Source organism: Trypanosoma cruzi, genomic scaffold (assembly GCF_000209065.1).
Source record: "Trypanosoma cruzi strain CL Brener 1047053517083 genomic scaffold, whole genome shotgun sequence".
Classification (NCBI taxonomy): domain Eukaryota; phylum Euglenozoa; class Kinetoplastea; order Trypanosomatida; family Trypanosomatidae; genus Trypanosoma; species Trypanosoma cruzi.
The window spans coordinates 304,709-315,086 of record NW_001849564.1 but is presented as its reverse complement, the minus strand read 5'-3'; the positions used below and the strand labels follow the sequence as shown (position 1 = coordinate 315,086).

Genomic DNA, 10,378 nt, shown 5'->3' with positions numbered 1-10,378 from the left:
CGATCCAACGTGCGGCGTCTGGCATGAACGTCTGCTTCGCAGAACATCTGGGGATTCACTCATTTTCGATGCGGAGCACTTCCTCTGCAGCAGCGCACAGCACGAATTCCTTCACCAGCGCATCGGCTCCGCCATCTCCCACCTCACCCTCATGCAGCCCAGGTCAGCCGGTGCAGCCAGCGTCAGCTCCGTGCAGCAGCCGGCACAACCAATCGGTGCCATCCACTCATCCCTCGCGTGGCGCTGCGACCAGTGCGACTCCAGCGTCCTCCCGTCCCCATCGCCATCCTGCAGCTCCATGCCATTAATGTCGTCGCTGTCGCGGGGCTCCTCGCTGCCATCGCGGCAGTCGTCGAGTCTACCACCGCCGACAGCGCCCTGCCACGCACACCGACAACGTTCCTCGCCATGCTGCGGCCTGCCATGTGCGGGCAGTTGAACCCGAGAGCATAGGCCATCAAGTGCGCGGCGAGGCGTCCGTGAAATGAAACTGACAGTCAATGTGCATGGCGCCAGCGACGGGACGGCCATCCTCCAGCGTGGTGCGCCGCAGTGCCCACACACCGCCACCGCCTCCAGTTCAATCCCACGGCAACGGGATACGGCCACAGCCCGCAGCCAACACACAACGCACACCGAGCAAACAATCACCCAAGGAGCCACACGCGGAAGCGGATCCTCATCCAGCCATGACGCGGCGCCTCACTCCACGGGGTCACACGGAGCGCACTGTTTCCACAATAGAACTTATTCGTCGTCCATCCCTTAAAGATGCTTCTGTTAGTGATGGGCCTTCGAACACAATAGAAGGAAATGGACAATGCAGTAACACCGTGACACCGCCAGCCACAATGATTCTCTCATACTGGGGCAATTCTCCAATGACGCCTCGTATGCGCACACAATCAAAATAACATATAAAAATCACCCAATGTTTTCCACCAGAAGCCAAGCAACCCCTTTCCCTCCCTAATTTATTCTGTCACTGTTATGTTCGATAGCGTTGGACATTTTGGCATTTGTGTGCGGTGCTGCCGCATGGAGATGGTGCACCCGCACCGCATGCTCAGGCACAAGCATCCAAAAATAAATAAATCCCACAATATTTTTTACCACAAATCAAAATGACTCGTTCACTTTCAATTTACTAATCTATTTTCCTATTATTATTGTTATTATTTTTTGCACACTTCGAAGAGCTTCGTCTCTTCAAAAGTCTCTGCACGATATTGACAATTGGTACTGGTGCACCTCTTCCTTCCAAAACGCCGAATCTCACGGCTCTCGTCGCTCACATTATTGGAATTCTCGACATCACATCTCTGCCAGCCATTCCTCGGCGTGCTGCCTGTCTGCTGCACGTAAATAATCTCCCACGACATGTCTCGGGACAATTCCTCCCAACCATTAAAATATGCCGCCAGGCACTCAGTGAACCGCCGCACAGTGCTGGCGGTGGTGTGGCGCCCACCCGCCGTAGCCATCCGCAGCCCAACCACCGTCATTGGATTGAACTCCGAGAAGAAAAAAGGCGTCCACCAGCGGAAATTTTGTAGCCCACGGTGTGTGCAGCACCCCGTGCTTCATTTTACGGATCGTTTTTTCATATTCACTCGGCAGCAAACCTTCATCTCCCTTGGGATGAAATTCAGGGGCCAACTTCAAGACGCAGGGCTTCGCTTGACGTCCTGTTGGCGGCTCAAACTCCGTGGGTTACGTCGCAATTGCCTTGGCAAAGGCACTCTCCGTGAACGATTTCAAAGCAAGCCATCCAAAAAACATCGGCAAAATATTATCCCTCGACGCCAACATCAGCCTCAAAAGCTAATTTATTCTGCTACACTTGGGAGGCGTTCCAATGTCCGTTCCTCGAGGCAATCAGATATCGGTGCATTGAAAAGGATCACACCGCCTGCGTATGTTTCCCGAACAACTTTCACAAGCCTGTGGGACGGATCCTCAGAGTACCATGGCGACTCACCTCCCCGTGAAAAGTGCTCCTTCACAGTTACCTCGTTGATCGACTGCAATGCAAACTCCACCGCTCCACAGCGTTCCGTAAACGCCTCCTCGTCAAAGACGTGACGTGGAATCGGTCCCAAAAGATACATGTGTTCTTGACCTCTTTCCAGCACTCCGCTTGTTTCTCTTTAGTCTCATCACGCGTTATCCAGGCGCACATCGCCTTCACATCCATCTCGTCGGGGCAATTCACGATGATTCGCGCGGCTTGTAGTTGCTTCGCCCACTCATCATAGTTGGCTACCTTTGGGAATGACACCGCAATCATGCCCCATCCAGAAGTAGGCGCAAAATGTCTCGGTGGCGGCGTTCCCTCCTTTGCCACATCGTAGATAATATACACATTCCTCCCGTGCCCCCTCAAACTTCTCAACTCCGAGATGCACATGCCCTCATCGCTGCATCTTGTCACCGCTCTGGTGGTCTTGTCAGACACGTACGCATCTCCTCCACCAAAACAGTGGACAACCACAGGGAGTTTCTCGACACCGCAGTGCAGCAGCTGGTAGAGGAGGTACGAGCCGGCAGCCACCGATTTCCCGATCCCGGGCGTCCCCATCAGCACACGTCGCTTGGGCTCAAAGTCGGTCCCACCGTGAGGACTGAACCACGCGGTTACATCGCCCTTGACGATCTGCCACGCTCGATCCACCGCACAGTTTACAAAACGTCCTTAGGAAGATCCTGTATCGTATGCCACGAGCACGGCCATCCATTGTACGAGGCGAGCAACATCAGCACGGGAGGTGCTGCACCGAATTGCTGCACAGCGTCATTCTTTTCGATAGCGTCGTCAGCTTTCTTGTACGACCATGACTGTTCTGGCCTCCCCTCATGCACCCCCATTCCCGTCCCCGTTTTCTTTCGCTCTACGCCGTCCGGAAGTTCCACCGCATGGCTCCACCTCGCATTGTGCACAGACTCGTACAATCCCTGCAGTTTCTCCGGTGTGCTCGTCGTCGTTGGGTTCCTCGCCTCCTCGGCAGCTGCATCCAAGAAATGTTTAGTGGAGTTATGAACAGTTGCTTTTACCTCCGCAGCAGCCAATGACCACCCCGGTAGATTGTTGACACCCTATCGCATAGCCTGCGTATATCCTCGTCGAAGATCACTTCACCCTTCACAGCTCGCTTCATACCCAAATAATGACCGGATGCCTGCATTTCGTTCAACGCTCCTTTATCACGGACATACTTCGTGGGGTCCTTGAAAAACTCCTCCAGCAAGAGATCCCGATTGGTGTACACAACGCCCCTGCCGTCCGGTTCCCTCGTAAGAAAGTCGTTCAGCTTCATTTCATTGACGCGAACTCTTCCTTTAAACAGTACATCTTCGATATTAGTGGAAATGGTAAATTTCATTTCCTGCGTTCCTCTTAGCCTTTCCTCTGCCTCCCGCCTCGCTTCTGTCAGTACCTGCGTGAGTACTCCGTTTGGTGTTCCCCTTGCAAGAGGAGTGATCGTATCCTTTTCTTTCATAGTCCCTACGTTGCCCGAGAGAGAGCACACCTCCGTGAAGAGGCTTAGTAATGGCCTCCAGCGCTTGGTGCGCAGTTAGGTTAAGAATTTCTTCAAGAAGCCGCTGGTCTTGTGCGTAACCATCCGGCTCCTGAACAAACATCTCCATCGTCACATTGTAGTCTTTCATCAACGGCCGCCCTGCCGCCAACGTAATTCCAAAGGAAATCACTCAGCCTCATGTTGGTGCTGCTCATTGGTCCACTGCGGTCACACTTTACTCCCCACCGCATGTCGAGCTGCAGCGTCGGAACCATCACAAGAGCCACGGCGAGGTGTCATCACAACACCCGTGCGGTGAGGCATCCCACTCGCACCGCCCAACTGCGGCCAGCAGGTGCCGCTGGCTCCAAAGCACAGTCGCGGCTGTTTCGTCCCGCTGTCCCAATGACGTTGGGCGTGGCACTCGCACGGCTCGGTGGTCGGTGCGCCATGCAGCCGCACTGCAACGCCTGTCGGCAAAACAGTCGAGGCCCACCGCCCCCGCAGCGACACAACGTGCAATCGGCCGAAACAACACCGCCACAGTATCGCCCCTTTTTCTATTTTGTTTTATTTTATTCACGTTGTCGGTCTGTTTGCCCCATCACCGACACAAAAAATAAGTGCACACCTTCACAAAAGGGAAGGAGTAAAAAGAAAAGGAGACACGATCCCACCGTCACGCAGCGGGTCAACACTCTCCTCCACCCACCACCATTGCCGCACAGGAGACCGCAGTCACATCGCAGAGTCAACACCACAATATGCACCACACCATCGTGCAGTGAACAATGGGCGAGACGCGGCCAGGCATCGCCCCGCTCCATTTTCCCACCACTCAAGTGTTGCGTGCCCGCACAAAGTGGCAAACACAATCAGAGTGCACACAAACCCAATCAACCCCTCACTCGCTGAAGCACATTATTCGCATGAAGTGACAACATTTGAGGACACACCAGCAGTAGCAGGCTGTACGAAATTTCCCTGCCAGCCCTGTGAAAAGAAACAACAACTCCGCGGAGTCAAAATGGCATCCCCTCGGTGTTGCCCGCGGTTCGCATGGCAGGAATAATCCCACACACGCATAGTTCCGGACACCTTGCTGTTTGAGTGCCCAACGGAAAATGTGAAAAAAATACTTGCACGCAAGATGACGTTTAAATAAGTGAAAAAGTTGACCTGCCTTCTCCGATGGTGTTGGCAAGCAGTTCCACACAATCCAATCAAAGTGGCACGCCGGACAGAATGGCGTCCGTCAATCAATAAAAAAATGCGACACTGAAAGGGAGCAGAGAAGAGTTGGCGCATGCGATTGCCAGCGACAACTGAGGTGCCGAGGAGCACGTTTGTGTAGAACTGGCCGTCAGGCAGAGAGGACAAATAAAACAGGAGGGCAGCAAACCCTCTCGTTCAATGTCTCCTGACCGCGACACCAGAATCAAAATATCATGGACGATAAGAGCGGCAACGCCTTCTCCAAAGCATCGTGTCAAGAAGCCGCAGGACCTCAGGAGGGGAAGAAGGCAGCGGCGGCAGCCACAGCGGGGAGGCAATAAAACGGCTGGCAGGCACCATCACGTCGACGCGCACACCGCATCCGAGTGGACTGGGAGCACAGATCGAACCGCTCGGAAACACACGCATCAAATCCGCAAAACAAAGTCGCAGTGAATCGACAGGAACTCCCCGCCCAAAACAAATTTAAAAAGTAGCGCTTTTCAAGGGGGAATCCGCTTTTCCGACGACGGCACGGACGCCTCGCAGGAACTTCTTGCAAATCTCCCTTCGAAGGTCCGCAAGAAAACGCAGCGGAATAAAAAGGGAGCGCAACGACGCAAAAAAAAAGAAATAATCCTCCTAACCGACCAGGTGGCAGGCCGCCCTCGCGCAAGTGGAAAAAACACAACTTCACTCCGGTCTTGTGGTGGTGGTCGTCTCGCAACATTTTTCCTTCTCGTCGCAGTGCACATCCCCCTCCCACAAATCATTTGTTCGGGCCATGTTCCTGCGGCCAAACATCGCGCTGCTGGATCCCGCGGCACAGTCCTCGGCAGAGAAGTGAGGGGAGGAAGAGGGACCGCAGAAGGTGCGAGCAAATCCGAATTCGGTGGCGGTCGCCGCAGTGAAGATTGACGTCCCACGCGGTGTCCCTTTTCTGGGTCCGGCCCTCACCGCGCCATGCTCTCAGCGTGCGGTGCGCCGGCCGCTCCAAACATCCACACGTGCTTGCGTCTCACCGTCGTTCCCAGCCCCGTTCGTTGGCTGCATCAGGGATGCCGCCATCCGGAGACGGGCATAAGGACGTTGCATCCAACAAAACCCTCAGAGGCACCCGGTGGGCCAACGACGACCGTCACTGCGGGATGTGTGGCCCTTCCGCCACTCACCTCAAATCGCACTTCTACGCCTCCTCGAGCAGCAGCAGCATAAATACACCGGTCCACTAGAGGCCCTCACCAGCCATTGCAGGAAGAACACTATGCCTCGGTGCTATGAAACCCGAACTGCATTGACGGGCCACTTCGGAAAATCCTGTCGCATCCACCCCATTATGCGGAAACACATCCGTCGTGCATGTGTCCACCGCAGTCAAATGAATCTGGTCCAAATACCCTCCAAATCAAATTCCCCTTTCCTCGAGCCATTCCTTCATTCCATACGCCCTGACCCTCATCCGCACGTGCCCACTCACACAAGCCGCCATAGACAGATGGCGGCCGCCCAACGCTCCGGAAAAACATGCCCAGCACGCACGCGCACAACAAATGACATGCGCCAACGCACGACACAACGGCGGAGAAGCGCACACCAAAAGGATGCGGCCCTCCACAGCAGTCACAGCCCACCGCGCGCATCGCACCCGCAGGAAGAGTGACTCGGGCTGCGCACTCCCTCTCTCCTCCTTCCATTCATGCCCACGGAGGAAGCAGCAGCCACCCGCAACCGCAAGCACACGCTACAAAAGAAGCATTCAAATCCACTGCAATGTGCATCTTGTGTGTGTGTTCCTGCAGAAACACAAAGCAAAGAAGTAGAAAAGGAAGCAGAGTATGTGGAAGGATGCACAAAAATGTACAGCGGAGGTGCATGGCAGAAATAAAGAGAAAAAGACTGCTCAAACTCACGACTGCACCGCAGCCCAAGCAGCGGCAATTCAAACAAGATTTATCCAAAACAAAAAAGCTTCCTCCTCGTCTTATACAAACCCCATCACACAAAATAATTATAAATAAAAAAGAAATCGTCCATTACTGTTCCACACAAATTTAAAAAAGCTGCCGGCTGCCGTGTGGCCACACCAAACCGTCTGCATATTTTGCCCGCAAATAAAATTAAAAGATATTTAAATGTGTTTCAACCGTCCGACCCTCTGTGTGTCCGCACATCGTTTATATTTCATGGGGTCATCTGCGTGTTGCTGCTCCCCTCAGCCCTCCCATCGGCGCGTGAGTGCGGCCCGCAGAGCAAAGTCACTCGTGTGTGTGGGGACTGAGAGAAGCACGCAGACACGACGGGAGTCGCGTCACTCCATCGGGAGAGTGAGCGCAGCAAAAAACAAAAGAAAAACACGGCGGCAGGGTGTGGCTGTGTGTGTGGCGCTGCGGGTGTCTGCCCGCCCTGGCCGCAAGGAAAACAAAACAAGAGGGAAAGAAATGTGTGCGCCGCCCCACAGGCCCTCGTCGCACGCCCACACGTCACGGCTCCCTCAGCGCGCCGTTCGTCGCGGCCCCTCCTCATGCGTGCAGCAGGCGAGGCGCACAGGGCCGTCGTCATGAGCGTGTCGGTGGGTGTGCGAGCGGAGCAGTTGGGCGGGAAACACACGGCACCCCTCGCAGGAAGAGTGCAGCAGAAACAATTAAAGAGGGAAGAGTAGAAAAGAAAAAAGAAATTCCATAGTGATTGCCCCAAAGCAAAAAGAAAAGGGGTGTGGGGACGTTGGAAAAAAATGAAAATCACAAACAAATAAAAATGAAAAAAGAATTTTAAAACAAAAAAGAAGCAAAAATTAAGATAAATTTAAAATACACACAAAAAAGTAAAAGTATCAAAAATATTCTTTCCAGAGGAAGTAATCGTGTGCATCGGAGGTCGCAATTGTCCCACGCGGCAGCCAGTTACGCCTCACAGAGCCGCAAACCCCCACAGTCCCAACAGAAGAAGCAGCGACGGCAGCAGTCCGCTCCCATGTATGGTGATGGCATCGCTGTTATTCAATTGCGAAAAATTTCCAGGGCTGCTGCTGAGTGCCGCAGCATTTACTTCCCCGGCCTGTGGATGGACCTCTTCCTTCTGCGCATCCGTTCCTCCCACCGTCCCCTCATCCTCAGCAGAGCTTGCGCTCGACTCATGTTTCACCGTGGATCCGCCAGGAGTGGACACGGACACGGTTTTCTGTGCAACTGGTCCGCCCACCGCTGGCGAAGGAGTATCCACCACCACCGCTTCGGTAAGATCTTCAGGAGGTGAAATGGGGGCTTTATTCGGGTTGAGGGCGCCAATCTCTTCGGAAGTCAACGGACGATTGTACAGCAGGACATTCGTCACCGTCACAGGCACGCCTTCTTGGCCCTCTGCGCTGCTTCCATCCCCTCCAATGTAGAAGTAGGAGATCTCTTTAGAATCCGCAGTTTCCAATTTACACTGTTCATCCCCACCCACAGGCTGACCATCGACGTACGCAGAGCTCTGGTTGCCGTTCTGTAGCACAATGGCCACTTGGTACTGTGTCTGTGGCTCCCAATCGCTGCTGTGCTCCTTGTTCGTTTTGCCACCGCACAGTAATATCCACTTCCCCTCTTTGTCGTATGACAGTCCCAGGAGTACTGTATTCTCACTGTCATTCAGCTTCGCACCAATCATTGGAATAGAACCCCCCTTCGGCACACCATCGATGGTCACTGTCGCCACAAGAGTAAAGTTGTAGTTCGCAAAGTGGTACAGCTGATTCTCCCCTTGCCTGCCAACAGGCCACTCCGCCCACGCTCCCTGGAACGTCACTCCATCCGCATACCCCGTTGCCGCCCCATCATCATTGTTCTTTACTGTGGCGTTCACCCCGAGGTACTCGTCCATCCATGTGTTACCAGAGAAGTTGCCGGACAAAAAGCCAACCAGCCCATCCGTGATCTTAACAGCGCTGCAGTCATTTTCAGTTGGACGGTCCTTCTCAGCACTTGGGGGGCACAGCTGGGAAACGCTTTGGTCCACATTATTCCAGGTCGTCAGCACCTCCTTCACCCGCTTCAGCTGCCCAGTCAGAAGCACAGAGACCATACCGGGTGATGGTGTATCCCCATCGCCCTTCTTCTTCTCGTACAGTGCAATCAACTCATCATTCTGCTCATTATTACCTTTACCACTTTTGTACAACAGGGAGCTGGCGGTAATCTCTTCTTCATCTTCCTCGGATACCAGCCCAATATAGGCAATGTGCGTATTGTCCGTCAGCCAAAGATGGAGTACGCCCTTTTCTACATTCTCGGAATACACCGGCAGAGTAACGAGCATCACGTTCTTCTTATTATCATTTTCAACACCGTCAAGAGTCGCTGTGCTGAACCCGCTCCTTACGCCCTTCTCATTTCCCTCGTGTTTGTTGCCCCACACGCGCGAGAGTGTCCCGAGCGCTTCAGTCCACGTTGTCCCCTTGTCACCGGACTCGTACACCCTGCGGCGGCCATCATCACATGCAGTCATCATCATGAGTTTATCCTTCTCCCACTCCACGACGGAGGGAACACTGCAGCCATCGGCAGGCACCTCCTTTGACAATGTCCAGCTCTCAGTACCCTGCAAGTATAGGACCAGCGAAACGGTCTTTCCATCCTCTTGTGTGTCGACCTCCTTCTTCCCTTCCACCGGGAACACAAGCGTACCGTCATTCATCTTAAGACCCGATCCACCACTGCCGATCAGCCGCTTCAGGATACTGTGTTGGTTGCCTTTGTAAGTCCACGGAATGGCGTAAGTATCGTTCCAATAAATTCTTTTATCCCTTTGGTTCTCACCACTGACGTGCCCTTTCACCAGCATGAGTCCCCAGCCAATTGCCTGATCGCCAGCTTGAAGTGTCCGGCTGTTTTTTCCAACCAGCATGTAAATATCACTTCCATTCACAACTGTTGTTGGTCGGCTCACATCTACTTCCTTCTCCCCCTCTGAGGAAGTGACTTCTTCCAGAACTTGTGTCACTCTGGCATCCTTCAGCACCTCCTCCTTTTCTTTACCCTTATCCATCGAGAGAAGTTGGGATGCAATGCCAGTAAAATATTTTCCATCCTTCTTGCACTGCGCCTCGGCAACGGCAAATACATCACTCCCCACTTTCAAAAGGCCGGGAACACCCAACGAGTTCACAGTTACACCATCCTCACTCTTGACGTCCTTCCATTTATAATTTGGTTCAGATGGCTTCCCATCAGAAGCCGCAGCCCCACCAGTGCCGCAGCACACCATCACGACAGAGGAGGAGCACCGTGGAAGTAAACACACGCCGGGACATGTTGGGCCTCTGCGGCTCACTCTCTCTTCCTTCCCTCCTCCTTCCGCGGGATCCGGTCACACGGCGACGGTTGTGTGTGCGGGGTGCCTTCACAGCTGCAACACGTGAGAGCATATAAATATGTGTGTGTGGGCGGTGTGTGTGCTGTTGGTTCTTTCAGTGCCTTCGAATTTCACAGTAGCGATTCGCGCTTGTTTGCTTTCCTTTTCAAGTGTGTGTGTCATAAATGGGGAGAAGAGCACAGGGAAACACATTAGACACGCCAGTGGGGTGCACAGCATGCCACTGCAGCAACAATCATTTATTCCAACCATACACACGCCGAGGTGGAAGGGCTGTGTGTTTTTCAAAAAGG

The 10,378-nt window shown here is 53.6% G+C and overlaps 3 pseudogenes, besides 3 other annotated features; all 3 read right to left on the bottom strand.

Annotated features, from left to right (window-relative positions):
- Nucleotides 1–561, bottom strand: Tc00.1047053508877.50 (annotated as a pseudogene).
- Nucleotides 1–10,378: a sequence feature (areas not merged during assembly with more than two copies in the genome that could not be assigned to a particular haplotype).
- On the bottom strand, nucleotides 1,176–3,500 carry Tc00.1047053508877.30 (annotated as a pseudogene).
- Nucleotides 6,738–6,758: a sequence feature (AT_rich).
- Nucleotides 7,464–7,566: a sequence feature (T-rich).
- Tc00.1047053508877.10 lies at nucleotides 7,644–10,139 on the bottom strand (annotated as a pseudogene).